We start from the raw sequence: 15362 nt of genomic DNA on the forward strand, positions 1-15362 counted from the left end.
ATTCGAGTTGTATAATTTATAGTGCAAATTGTTGTGGAATATTTGTGTATAGTGATGTAATGTCTGTTGCCACAAAAAATCACGAAGAATCAACTGGGTGAACCAGAGCCAGTTAATTAATAAAATCTGTGGAGCCTCTTACATATGAGTCAATTAAAAGTACCAACGGTTGTAAGATATGGTCAATAAATTTAGCCAATGGCTCCAAAATAGACTGAATGCACGATACAATCGGGCATCCAGGTAGGTTATTCAAGTCCTTATGAACAAGAACATAAGAACATAAGAAATTGCCATTCTGGATCAGACGATATAGAAATATGGGATAGCTGGTTGTTTCAAATATAGATATTCAAACTATTTTGTTGAAATTAATTTCTCAACAACTGACTGCTCTAACAATGCTTTCTCTTCTTCCAGTAAAGCCATAGAAGGATCATAGGATACTGTACCTGTAGAACCGGGTCTCATTTAACTGTAAAAAGACTTCCTGTTCTTACTGATCTTTATCCATGACTACCTCTTCCCCACCCATATTGGCTGGCCTAATAATTAACAAAGGGTCATCCCGTAAGCTTCTCAGCGCCCGCTGTTCATTCATTGTAAGATTATGTCTGAGCTATTTTGTTGGTGTTCAATTATTTCTAATTCATTTAACACAAGAGTCTCAAATGTCATTATGAGAGGATTGGGGTCTGGAGGCGTCTGGAGGGGTCTGGAGGCATCCATTTAGATGGTCGACGCAAAGTCAATGGATCCTGAGAAACAGAATCTTTGCTACCAAATAAATCTGCAATGCGTAGACATCTAAAAAATGTAAACAATTCATTCTGGGTATTAAATGCATCAATCTTATTTGAAAGTATAAAAGATAAACCTTTATTTAACACAGAAAGCATAAAATCAGAGAAGGGTTTAGATGACAAATTGAACACCACCTGCGCACTAATGTGGGTACTGGAATCTCTATCATTGATTAATATTATCTAATGCCGTAGATTGTAAATGTTCTGTGTCCCTGCAGTTGTCCTTGTTTGTATATCCCATTCTTCCCTTATCGTCCATTGACTGGGGCCTAAAAAAGATGAGCCATGTTTAATTGTTATAACTTTCTAAATTCCACTATACAGACAGCTGTGTGAGCAAATATATTTAGTGTATGAAAAGTATAAATTGTTTATTTCATTATAATTACATCACATTTATGGTGAATTAATTCCTTATTGTTCAGCTTATGTTAAATCAATCCTTCTTGATGAAGCCCATTTTTCTCCGAACAAAATGGAGAATACTCTGACAGGGTTAAAATCGACTATTGAACGAAAATGTGGATTATACTGTTGTTTTATAAAGATTTACAAGCCAATCAATTTTTGTATGGTTGAAGATATTTAGAAGATATTAAGAATCTATTTTCTGAAGTAGTTGGCAAGAAATTTTGCACTGACATTCTAACAATAAAAGGCCGAGTTTTAAAATGGCTGTGCGAGTAAAAATCGACACTTATGTGCATGGCCGGGCCCTGTGCACACCATGAACATTTTCAAAAGGGCCTGGCCATGCGCGTAAGTGCCGATACGCACACAAGTCATGGGCCCTGAAAAAGGGGTAGCCGGGGCTGTGGTCTGGGCAAGGAGGGGCGGGGTGGGGTGGAACAGAGACCGGCCAGGACAGCGGCCAGTGTGCGCAAACTACTTCTGCTCCAGGGGAGCAGTAAGTAGTAAAATTAAAAAAACATAAGTTCCTGGGAAGGGATTAGGGAGTGGGGAGGAAAAGGGAGGAAGTTTAAGTAGGAGGGTAAGGAAGTTCCCTCCCAATCTGGAGCGGACTGAGAGAGAACTGGGGAAGGCTTGATTACATTGCCGCACATAGTCAGCAAAAATGTGCTCTCCCTGCGTGCGCTGCCCACACATGCACATGCGGATTTTAAAATCCAGCGCGCATGTGCACACGGCCATACAATTTTATAATATGCACATGCTGGTGCGCGCATGTTATAAAATCGGCACGTCCTTTTAAAATCTACCCCATTGTGTTCTTCTTGAGTTTTATTCTGATTTATTAAGTTAATTTCAAGTGGATGTTTGGGTAATTGCCAGATACTTGTAACTTGGATTGGCCACTGTTGGAAACAGGATGCTGGGCTTGATGGACCCTTGGTCTGACCTAGTAGGGCAAATCCTTAGGTTCTTATGTTCTAATTGAGAAGAGCCAGCATGGATTTAGCAAAGGAAACTCATGCTTTACAAATCTGCTATAATTCTTTAAAAGTATAAATACGCATGTGGATACGGAAAAGCTGGTTGATATAGTGTATTTGGATTTTCAAAAACTTTTGATAAAGTGCCTTATGAGAGACTCCTCAAGAAATTAAAAAGTCATGGGATAGAAGGCAATGTCCTATTATGGGTTGGTAACTGATCGAAGGATAAAAAACAAAGCGTAGGACTAAACATACAGTTTTCCAATGGAGAGAGATGAGAAGAGTTACATCTCCAGCTAACAGCATTTGGACCTCACCACAAGAGCAGGGAGATCAGCATTTTTTGTATGGATGTGGGTGCCAAATTGCAGGAAAGGATACTCACACTTTTGGGGGGAGAGAAGGGTTTTTTTGGTATATATCCAGGTGGCTGGTGGGATTAAGGGAGATTGTTACTTTTGGGGGTGGATGGGGTATTTCTTGTATGTCTATCGATGCAAGTGAGGAGAAAAATCAGGACTTGGGATATAGGGGTATCGTATTATTTGGATCTAGGTGCTGAGTGGGAGGAAGGGAGATCTGACCTTTGGTAAAAGTGTTCATTGTTTTTGTTGCAGGGGTTGTCGGGATCCAGGAATGGTCAGCTACCTTTAGGCCAGCAATTCATTCACCTTGAGTTAGCTGACTAACTATTCTCCTTTTACGAAGATTCTGTGGTCTTGCATTTTCTGGCCAGATAAATTTAGCCACCAAACTAGCTAAATTTAGCTGCTCAGTAAGGATACATTTCCAAATACTTTGATCTAGCCAGTGAAGCCCTTATTTAGCTGGCTAGATCACTTTGAAAATTTGCATCTAAAATTAATACAATGCTTGGTTTCACATTACATTTTAACATTCAGGAAAATAAACTTGGAGTTATTGTGGATAATGCATTGAATTCATCAATTTAGAATGCAGTAGCAGTCAAAATAAGCAAATAGAATGTTAGACATTATTCAAAAAGGAATACAGAATCAAAAATGCCTCTGTTTAAATCCTTGATGTGATTACCTCTTTAGTACAGTATGCAGTCCTGGTCACCCCATTACAAAGAAAGAGCAGACCTAGAAAAGGTACAGAGAAGGGTAACAGAAATGATACAGCGGATGGAACAGCTTCCAAATTAGCTCGGAGAAGAGACGACTAAAAGGGAAATGATAGAAGTTTATAAAATCATGAATGGGATGGAACAAATTAATAGAAAATGGTTATTTGCCTTTTTAAATAGTACTAAGAGTAGGGGGATACTCCATGAAATTAACTGGTAGTATATTTAAAACAAATTTAAGAAAGTATTTTTTCAGTGAATGCACAATTAAGCTATGGAATTTGTTCAGAAGATGTGGTCAAAGCTAGTAGTATAACTGGGTTTTCAATAAGGTTTGGACACTTGCTGGAGGATAGGTCCATTACTGACCATTAGCCAGGCAGACTTGACGATCACTATTTCTGTGAATAAGCGAAAGGAAATGGATCTCCCCATTAGGATCTGTTGCATACTTCTAAGTTGTCCGGATTTATCAAGACAAGACTTTGGATTCAATGGACCATTGGTTTGATCCAACATATTATTTTTTTATGTTCTTATTGTTAAGACAGAAAATTTGAAGCATCTTGTCCAAGATCATTTACAAAGTAAAGACAAGATTTGCTTTTAAGTTTTCCAAGAACATCGACTTGTAACTTACTACTCTAAACTAATTGACCCCCATCACCTATCTTTAATTCTTTGCACCCATGAACTCCGTATAAGAAAGAAATTATATTGAATCCTTAAACTTTGAAAACCTATAAGAAAATAATCCTGATATAGTGGATCCAAGATGGCCGCTCGATAGATCTGTTCGGCGTTGGCTCTCTCGGGCTTATAAGTTTACTTTTTCTTGCTGTAACTTTAGCTACAATGGGAATAAAGTGAAAGCCTAGGACGGAGCCTTACTGCGTGGTTCCTCTGACAACTCCTTTCTCCGGCCTGATGGATGCCCATGTCTTGCGCAGCAGCTCGGCATCGAGGGTTCAGCCCCTGGAGAGCAGGGGAGGGGAATCTGAGCTCCCCTCTGTCCCAGGCTCTTTGTCACTGTCGAGGGAACACCGCTGGATAATTCTGCCACCATGAGAGGGTCCCTAGAGTTGAGGGAGATGCCACCAGACCAGAGTGCCAGTGAGCTGAGCCCTGTGGGGTATGATAGGGTGGCGGTAGCTGCAGTGAGTCCTGAGTTTCAGCAAGGACAGTCCAGTTTGGGAGGAGATGTATTGTTGAAAAGGATTGGTGGCAACACTGGGGAGTCCCTTCTTTTGAGAATGCCTACTTTGCTGCCTACTGTGAAAAGACCTACAGTATTTTCTCCCTTGGGACAATTTGGGAAGCCATTGTAGAAATGAAAAGTTCAATTTTGCAACAACTATCACCAGTTATAGCTAAATGTAAAGAGCTGGAGGAAACAATTGTGGTGTTGTCCAACGCAACAACAGCAATGGATCAACAAGTTACTTTTATAAGAGATCAAGTAAATGGAATATAGCAAGTGGAACAACTTGGCCTTGAAAATTGAAAACCTAGAAAATATGGTTAAGAATAGAAATTAGAGATTTATTAACTTTCCTCAAGTACCCCTAACCCCTCCTAGGGAAATGTTTAGGAGGTATCTTATAGAAATTCTCCAGGTTTCAGAAAATGCAATTCCACCAATATCCAAGATTTTTTACTTCCCAAAGTTTAGAAGAAGGTAAGAACAAGCCGAAGTAATAGTACTATTGGTACCGGTTCGAGAACCAAGTGTGAATATTTCAGCAGTATTAGAGGTGTCCGATTCAGAGTTAGCTGTTCCAGCTAGACTTATAGTGACTTTAGCACTTGAACCAGACAAGGAATAGCTAATGAGACTCTGTTTCAGACATAGGACTGAGCCTTTTCTACAATGTAAACTTAGTTCCCTGATGCCTCACAGGAGACTCAAAAAAGGAGAAAATCTTTTCTCCTGCTGAGGCCACAGGTTTTGCAAATTGGGGGTGTTTTCTTCTTAAAGTTTCTGTGCAAGTGCATGATAAAGTATTTAAATAATACATATATATTTTATGATCCCCCACAGTTAACTCAGTTTCTAAAAGGGAAAACTCCTGTGTTGCCAGCAACGTCCAGCCCTAATAGATAAAGTATGGTTGCTGTTTTGTCTATTGATATTTCTTGATGTATTACTTTAGGTTGGGGTTAGGTCCGCTCCCCATATATGAGGACTTATATTGAGAAAGGAATGATGTTTACCCTGGTAATTTTTCTTTATTTCAATTAATCCTATTCTTAACATTTCTGTTCAAGATTTATATCTTGTGATTTTGGAAAATGCATAAATAAAAAATAATAAAAAAAAAAATCCTGCATATAAATGGAAACAACACAGATTACTTGGTGCATTAATAAATATTCTCCATGAATTTTTATTGAAGTACAATCTATGCTCAGTAATTTACATGTAACTATAAATTAAAATATGATTATTACATACCTAAAGTATCTGAATGCAATCCGCTTTGAAATGTCATGAAATGTGGAACATATATTAAAAATATTATTATTATTGTATTATTATCAACTGATCAGTTCATTACATAATAAACCTTGAATTAAAACCAAGGAACCTAACTATGGTACAAGGTTTATGTGTGTTTATGTGTATGTGAGAGAGAAGGAGAGAAAACAGGGGCAGAACCAATCAAATTTAGCAGCGTCCATGGAAAATACGGTTTTCACATTTTAACAAAAAATTCCATTTTAATTCACCATTGTCCTTGAAGGAGTACATTTTCAAAGTCCCAGTTGGTAGCTACATGGGAAAAATAGGGGATTACATAGATAGAATGTTTGAATCTGGCTAGGTAGAATATAAAATCAAATAAACATCAAAAATATCAAAAATCAAGTGGATTTTCAACTGGCTATAAGTATATGTGTAAGTATACATATACTTTTAGCTACAGTAAAAGAGACAGTCCTAGGGGCATAACTTGGTTGGAGAAAAAAAACTAGATCTATACGTTAATATTTAAAACATTTCTGCATGTAGTCAACCCATATATTTTACACTTACACTGGAGATGACAAAGTACACATGCATTTTATCCACATAACCAGCCAATCTTCAAACATAATGAACGTGGGCAGGTTGTCATTGAAGATCAGGTAAGTTTATGCAAGCTAAAAAATAAGCTTTTAGGTGGCTTTATTTAACATGTACCAGAAAATAACATAATACTAGACTGCACTCTTACTTTAAATATTAAACTTTTAACCAAATTATTAGAATTAATATAAATTAATACATATTAAATAACCATGCTTACAGGCCAATTTTCAAAGAAGGCTGAGGGCCTAACCTAGATCTCTCAGTTTTAAGCACCTATAATTCAGTTAAATTTAATCCTAGATTAGGCACCTAAATTTTAGACTGAAAATTCATCTAATTTAGGAACCTGTAACTGAAGTTTCGAATATTAGGTCTGCTATTAAGTCTACTAAATGTAGGTGTTTGAGTTAGGCACCTAGCGCTGGAAATCTGTAATGAGCACTTAACTTACTTTTCCCACCCTAGATCTACCCACATCTTAGGTATCTAAATTTAGGAGTTCAGCCCTAGTCAGTTTTTAAAGGGGCAAAATTAGGGAAAAAAAACTCTCAAAGTCCCCAAACCCTTTGAAAACTGACCTAGAAACGATTGGCTTGAAACTAATGACTCCTTGATTAAACTGCTAATACAGTTGGCTGGGGGAAGATCCTCCAACCTTAACACAGCTGTGATATAAAAAACATGTACATTAGTGAGAAATATGTGCAGAAAATGGAATTGATGAGGAAAAAGTAAGTATTTCAGCCCATTTGGTATCCCTATCTACAATCTCTGTCACTTAGGATGAGGAGTCTAGTCCTTAATGACTATTGAAGTATATTAATGGCATTCCAAGACATTTGCTATCCTACCAAGCCTGATACAAAGGAGGAAAGAAGTCACCTGCATGTGATTTAAGGGGGGTAGGGGGTGGTAAGGGGAGATTTGACTATTGGGAAGATAATGGTGGGACATATTCATGGATATTGGCAAGAGTAAACTCAATCCTGTTTCTGTTTACTTGTTGGTTTATCTACGTTCTTGTGAATAAAAATAATAAAAATATTTGAACATGAACTGCTAATGCACAGTTTGACATTAGGCAAGACATTACTACTACTCATCATTTCCATAGCACTACGTGATATACACAGCACTGTATACATATGTAAACGGCATACATCTTTACTTGGGGTTGCTAATCAACTGTAGGCTTAGGAAATTATGGATTTTTGTATTTTTCATCATTTGCATAAAAATGGTTTGTATCAATGGCCAGCAGTAATATAAATGATTTATTATTCTGTTTCAGTAACATCAGTGCATCAGCTCCAAACACTAGGTTTATGGGCTGACAATATAGTTATGACTGACTAAAGAGGACTGATTGTCATAATAATGTGCTATAATTAGTATACATATTAGAAGTAACTCATCTTTTCACATGAACAATGTTCTTTTGAATAGGCAATAGCTTCTGCAACAGTAAATTATGGAGGCCATGATACTAATTTACGGTGGGTTACAATTATACATGTTGTGGGCCACAAGCACTCTGTGGGCTGTGTAATGAAGGCCAACAGTTTAAAAAGTGATTAGAATTACAAATAATCTGCCAGGTGTTTGCACTTATTACTAAAGATAGTCAATCAAGCCTCCTGGATTTTAAGCTTTGCAAATTGAAAATTCAAGAATTAAAAAAATTAAAATAATACAATTGAATATTAAAAAATGATTGCTTGACTCAGTGGCTTGGTGGTTGTTCAACAAATTGGTACAGAAGAACCATGTTGAGGAACAAATCTAGATCCCTGAGATTGTCAGACTCAAACCTGCTTGATATTCCTTCCCCAGACTTTTTTATTTGGATGAAACATTTGACAGGATTTTATTCTTTGCTGGTCTACACATGTGGAATTCTCTTCCAAACAAACTATGATTGGGTGCAGATTTGCAAGCCTTTAGAAAGAAACTGAAAACGCTTCTGTTCAGAGAGGCATTTGATGGAGTCTAATTTAGACGGTCCTAGCTAGGCAGTTCTCTGTGCCTTCCTTGCAAGGACTGATTTTCTGTGTTGTCCTTCCGGGATGTGATTTTTGCCATTGTAATAAATGAATTATTGGTTTTTCCTGTTCTTGTACCTTGTTTTAAATAAATAAATAGTATAGGGGACACCTGATATAAGTACATAAGAAGTACATAAGAAAATGCCATATTGGGTCAGACCAAGGGTCCATCAAGCCCAGCATCCTGTTTCCAACAGTGGCCAATCCAGGCCATAAGAGCCTGGCAAGTACCCAAAAACTAAGTCTATTAAAAACAATGCAGGAATCAATCCTGCTGCCTCTCACATGCAAAGCGAGCGCTCTACCACTTGAGCTAATCCCCCTGTGGTGGGATTGCTTATTTATTTTAATGACATTGATTATCCATCTTTCATTGTCCTCATGACAGATTATAATTTAAAAAAGGATAATATATATAAACATACATATGCAATAAAGATATTACAGTTTCTTTTCAATTATTTTCTTAATATAGCTCTCTCAGTGAATATATTTTTTAAAAATACTAAACTGATAGCCGTAAACTATATTCTTTCTTGCTTCTGACCTTTTTGGAATTAAAATCTTACTATATGGTCTTCTCTCTTCTCACCCACTGGACCTTCCTTGCAGGCATGGAGAACAGCTAAATGGGCTGCACCCTACAGCCTCCAGCTACTCCAGAAACTTCTAGTCTAGCATTCTTTTGAGTGTTAAAGCTACCCTTATGCAATATTTTTTAACTTATAAACATGGACAGAAAGAGGACCAAATAGAGGTAGAAAGAGGTGTTTCTCATGACTGCAATCCCTATCAGACCTTTTACAATATGTAAATATGCATTGATATATATATATATATATATATATATATATATATATATATATTGAGAGAGAGAGAAAGAGAGTTAGAAACTTTATAATAATTAGTATATGCAAGAACTTTTTATGACTTTTCTTGTAATGTTTTATATATATATATGGTTAAACAATACATATGTCAAGTCATGATAAAATTGTCCCTTGTCTTTTTATTTTAATAGAATAACCAAACTAACCTAATTACCTTAAAACCTGTGGAACCCCCCCCCCCCCCCCCCCCCCCCCCCCGTATTCAGGCACCCATTCTACTCAAGCCCATTCATGCCCACATTCTTGATTACAATCTCTTTAATTATTGATTTAATGCTACAAAGCTAGCAATAGAAGATTGATTTTCCACTGGCAAAGTTTCACAAAATTTACCCCAAAGTTGCAGAGTCCATTTCACACTTATAGCTTTCTTGCATTTAAGGAGCAGAAAATCATTATAAAAGTAATCTACCATTAGGTACTTCCACAACGATAAACTTTGAACAGAGACTTTCACCCAGTGTGTTAAGACCGTTCTTACTTAGTGCGATAGCCAAATAGAAAAATCTTTTTTCTGCAAAAACATAACTATCATTCTCGACATCTACACCAAACGTGATCAGTGTACCTGTTAACTCTATTGACTCCTCCAAAATTGTCTCCAACCACCTCTGCACCCCCCAAAAAAGATTTCAGTTTCTCACATCCACTAACAGATGCAATAATGTGCTAGAATCACGCTGACACTAAGACGGTAACTTTGAAACAGCCACACAAGCGCACATGTACATGCATATGCTGGCTTGTGACAAAGGACACAGCCAAATTATAACATACGCACGTATATTTGTGAATGGTATAAAATAGGTGTAGATGTGCACACAATTTTATATGGATGCACACATATGAATGCAAATACCGCCTGTACCGCGTAAGTGGGGGGATTTCAGTAGGCACACACACTGACGCAATTATCAATTTCCACAGTTCAGTCCCTGTTCACCCATGTAACGGATAGGACTTCCTAACCCTCTAGTTAATTAGCCTCCCTTTTACCCCGTTAGCCCCTAGTCTTAAAATCCTTCTGACTAGCCTAGATTTTTTTGTTTTAGGACCTTCACGCCATCCATAGCAAAAGTAAAGTTATGTGGTAGGAGACCCCGGTGTGCACTTGTGCATGTAATTATTTATGTGCTGGTTTCATTCATAAATCCTGGATCACCTGTGCCCCACTCCTTTTTCGAAAACAAATTTTTGTGGGCGTAGCAAGAGATATGTGCGTATGCGTATGCCTTTAAAATCCATGTGGCAAGCACCAGCTTGACTTCTGTGTGTACCTCCTAGCTTTGGCACATGTCGGGCTTTTAAAATTCACTCCTTAAGGCTCATATCAGTATCAAAGAGTAGAGATGTGAATCGTGTCCTCGATCGTCTTAACGATCGATTTCGGCTGGGAGGGGGAGGGAATCGTATTGTTGCCGTTTGGGTGTGTAAAGTAATCGTGAAAAATCGTTAAAAATCGTGAGCCGGCACACTAAAACCCCCCTAAAACCCACCCCTGACCCTTTAAATTAAATCCCCCACCCTCCTGAACCCCCCCCCAAATGCCTTAAATTACCTGGGGGTCCAGCGGCACACTAAAACACGGCACACTAAAACCCCCTAAAACCCACCCCGACCCTTTAAATTAAATCCCCCCCCCAAATGCCTTAAATTACCTGGGGGTCCATAGCAGCGGTCCGTAGCTTAAATTACCTCCGTAGCCTTAAATTACCTCCGTAGCGGCGGTCCGTAGCTAAATCGGGGGAAGGGGGAGAGCAGGAAAACCGGCACACTAAATCGTGTAGTCTTCAGCCGCGTATGGCCGGCGCCATTTTCCGTACGGAAACGATTCGCGGCAGGAAATTGCTCCCGGACCCCTGCTGGACCCCCAGGAACTTTTGGCCAGCTTGGGGGGGCCTCCTGACCCCCACAAGACTTGCCAAAAGTCCAGCGGGGGTCCGGAACGACCTCCTGCGTCGAATCGTTTTGGTCTATGGCCGCCGCCATTTTGCGGCGGCCATTTTGCAAAATGGCGCCGGCTGAAGACTACACGATTAAGTGTGCCGGTTTTCCTGCTCTCCCCCTTCCCCTGATTTAGCTACGGACCGCCGCTACGGAGGTAATTTAAGGCTACGGAGGTAATTTAAGCTACGGACCGCCGCTACGGACCCCCAGGTAATTTAAGGCATTTGGGGGGGGTTCTGGAGGGTGGGGGATTTAATTTAAAGGGTCGGGTGGGTTTTAGGGGGTTTTAGTGTGCCGCTGGACCCCCAGGTAATTTAAGGCATTTGGGGGGGGGGGTTCGGGAGGGTGGGGGATTTAATTTAAAGGGTCGGGGTGGGTTTTAGGGTGTTTTAGTGTGCCGGTTTTCCTGCCCTCCCCCTTCCCCTGATTTACGATTTTTTGACGATAAATCGGGGGAATTGGTATTGTATTGTGGCCCTAACGATTTTTGACGATTTAAAATATATCGGACGATATTTTAAATCGTCAAAAAACGATTCACATCCCTATCAAAGAGCCCCAACCTTTACCCTCTTCTTCTGCCCCAGAAGGCCCTATGCAAGATTTTATATTGTGTTTCTCTTGGAGAGATATCAGAAGTTAAATGATAGAGAGAAGCAAAAAGGCTAGAAAGGTCATCACTTGTAAAGTCACTTTCCAAACCTTCCTCCCACTTGGCAGCCAACACCTGCAAACATGAAGCATCAGCAATATTCAGCAACATTTTTATACCATTATGCTATCTTATTGTGTTGCACAGGAGTTCCCTTGATATGTAAATCCAACTTCCCCACTAGAAACTTCAAAGAGTCTTGATTACACATTGATGTAACAAAATGCCTCGCCTATAGAAATGAATATTAGGTATCTGCCACCTGTCTTGCTGTTCCTGAAAAGTGGCATTGTCAGACACCCTGCACTCAACAGATCCCAAACTCTTGTCAACCCTCTCCCATTCCATTGATGAAAATGTCACAATTCTTGTCCCAGAGGAAATTGAGCATAACCAATAAACTATATAACGAGACATATAAGAGGACAGTTTCAAAAAGTTCTGGATCCAATTCCAAGCTTTAACTAAAAACTGAAGCAACTGAGAATCCCAACTTGAACATAGTGGGATAACTCATTTGGAATGCAGGCGATTAACTAAATAGATCACCTGATTCTTCTGTTGCAACAAATGAGAAATGCCGTACTTATTGCCTCCCACCAATAAGTTAGCAATAATCCTCATCAGACACACTACATTATACCAGCGCAGATCTGGCAACCACAAAACTCCATCACGTCTATCCCCCAACATTTTGACATAACTTATCCTTGCGGGTTTCCCCTGCCCTAGAAAATTACTAACATGAGATTTAAAAACATTAATATCATTTTGCTTAATCCAACAAGGGATCATTTGCAAGGGGAAGAATACCTTTGCAAAGCTATCGTCTTCACTAATGCACACCTCCCATACAGGGACAGTGGCCAGTCCTTCCACTTGGCAAAAAGTTTTTTCACTGATTAATGGTTATAACTGCTCGAATATGTTCTAGCCAAATGTATACCCAGATAAGTGAATTTTTCTGTTTCCCACATGAAAGGAAAAGAGCCAGTCCATTTACCAGGTAAATTCTTGTCAAGTGGAAGGCTATCGATTTCAAATAATTAATCCTTAATCCTGAGAAATGCCCAAAGTGCAATATGATGCTTGATGCTTAGTACATTTGGATTCGCCACCTGCAGATCATTCAATAATAGCAATACATCATCTGCAAAAAGACTGATCTTGAAATCATGACCCTGACACCGAATACCTTGAATGTCTGACAACTCCCATAGTTTAATAGCCAGTGGCCCCAGAAAGAGTAAAAATGCCAATGTCGACAGAGGGCACTCCTACCTAGTTTCCCTACAGAGCAGGAAAGAGTCAGACGGATGACCATTAATTAAAATTTGTGTGATAGGTAACTCATACAAAGCCTGAATACCCTTCAGAAAAGAGCCACAAAACCCATACTCTGGGAGAAGCCAAAAAAGATAGAACCAGTTAACTTTGTCAAAGGTTTTCTCAACATCAAGGCTGAGAAAGAGAGCATCAAGACTTCTGGATGCCAAGGACATTAAAACTTTGATTATATATAAAACGCACAAACCCTACCTGGTCTGTGTAGGAATTATCCCTCCCAACCTACTAGCCATAACTGAGGCAAATATTTCACATCTGAATTCAGCAGAGAAATCAGCTGAAATGACTCTGGAAGTAGGGGATCTTTGTCCTTTTTATGCAGAACAGTGATCAATGCCATATTCATGTCCTGTGAAATCCTTCCTTGATCAATCACTTCTGTAAACATAGTTTGCGTTGCTCCAAAATCTTGTAGAACTCATTTCCCACCCCATCTGGTCCAGCTATCTTAGATAATTGCAACACTTTTATTTGAGTTGCAATTTCTACCACCAAAATAGATTTATTCATCAAAGATATCTGATCCTCAGTCAATCAATTTATTGACAACCTCTGGAAAAAGGACTTTAGAGAGAGCTCTGACCCAAACTGTGAACCGTATAGCTGTTTGTAAAAATCCTCAAATATTTTAGTAATTTCAGACAATTTAGAGTTAGGAGGCCCTCATTTGTTTTAAGAGCAGGGATGCAATGCAACTTCTTTTCATTTTGAACCAACGTAGCTGAAATTCTGCCAGCTTTGTTCCCAAAGTGGTGAAAGTTAACTTTATAAAAAATTGACTACGTTTCAGCTCTCTGTTTAATCAAGGTATACAACTGTTTTCTAGCATTCAATAGTTTTAGTTTGTCCTTCTCTGGCATGGAACACATGTGTTGTTGCTTAAGCAATTAAACATTTTGGGTCAGCTGTAAGATGCAAGTATTTCTCTTCCTTTGCTACCTCACTACCAGGCCGATACAGTACAGTGCGCTCCAGCGGAGTGCACTGTTAACCCGCAATTGGACACACATTTTCGACACGCTAGCTTTACCCCTTATTCAGTAAGGGGTAATAGCACATCAAAACATGCGTCCAACCCCCTGAACCTAATAGCGCCCACAACATGCAAATGCATGTTGATGGCCCTATTAGGTATTCCCGCATGATTCAGAAAGCAAAATGTGCAGCCAAGCCGCACATTTTACTTTCAGAAATTAGCGCCTATCCAAATGTAGGCGTTAATTTCTCCGGGCACCGGGAAAGTGCACAGAAAAGCAGTAAAAACTGCTTTTCTGTGCACCCTCTGACTTAATATCATGGCGATATTAAGTCGGAGGTCCCGAAAGTTAAAAAAAAGTTAAAAAAAAAAATTTGAAATTGGCCAGCGGCTTGTGGGTTGAAAACCGGATGCTCAATTTTGCCGGCATCCAGTTTCAGAACCCATGGCTGTCAGCGGGTTTGAGAACCGAAGCCGGCAAAATTGAGCGTCAGCTGTCAAACTCGCTGACAGCCGCCACTCCTGTCCAAAAAGAGGCGCTAGGGACGCGCTAGTGTCCCTAGCACTCCTTTTTCTGCTGGCCCTCATTTGAATACAGAATCGCGCGCACAGGAGAGTGGCCTGTGCGCGCACCGGGAGAGCAGCTCTCCTGTGACTTTTACTGTATCAGCCCGTACATAAGCAATAATTTGGCCCAGGATTACTTCTTTCCCAGTCTCCCAGAAAATTGTGTTGTGCACCCCTGAATTTACATTCTCTGCATAGTAAGTGGACCAGGCCAAGGCAAGAAACTCTTTAAACTTCTCATCATAGTATAAAGAGGGGCCCAAGCACCAGGGACGGGGTATTTCCCTCTCTCTACAACATATCGACAATGATACAATAAAATAGTCTGACAGTACATAATCCAGGATTGGCAGATGGTACAGTTGGAAAAAGAGTACTAGCAATAAGAAAAGCATCCAACTGGGAATAAACACCATGAGGAATTGAAAAAAAGTTAAATCCTTTTCATCCAGGTGTAATTCTGATGCTAAAAACTATATACCTTGATGGTCCCAGTTCGTTCATAGTGGTTTAGTGAGTTTACAGTCTATTCTGCTTTCTGCTGTTATTTGAAGTCTCCAGCTACAATTGCC

The sequence above is a fragment of the Rhinatrema bivittatum genome, chromosome 2 (genome assembly GCF_901001135.1).
Source record: "Rhinatrema bivittatum chromosome 2, aRhiBiv1.1, whole genome shotgun sequence".
Lineage (NCBI taxonomy): Eukaryota > Metazoa > Chordata > Amphibia > Gymnophiona > Rhinatrematidae > Rhinatrema > Rhinatrema bivittatum.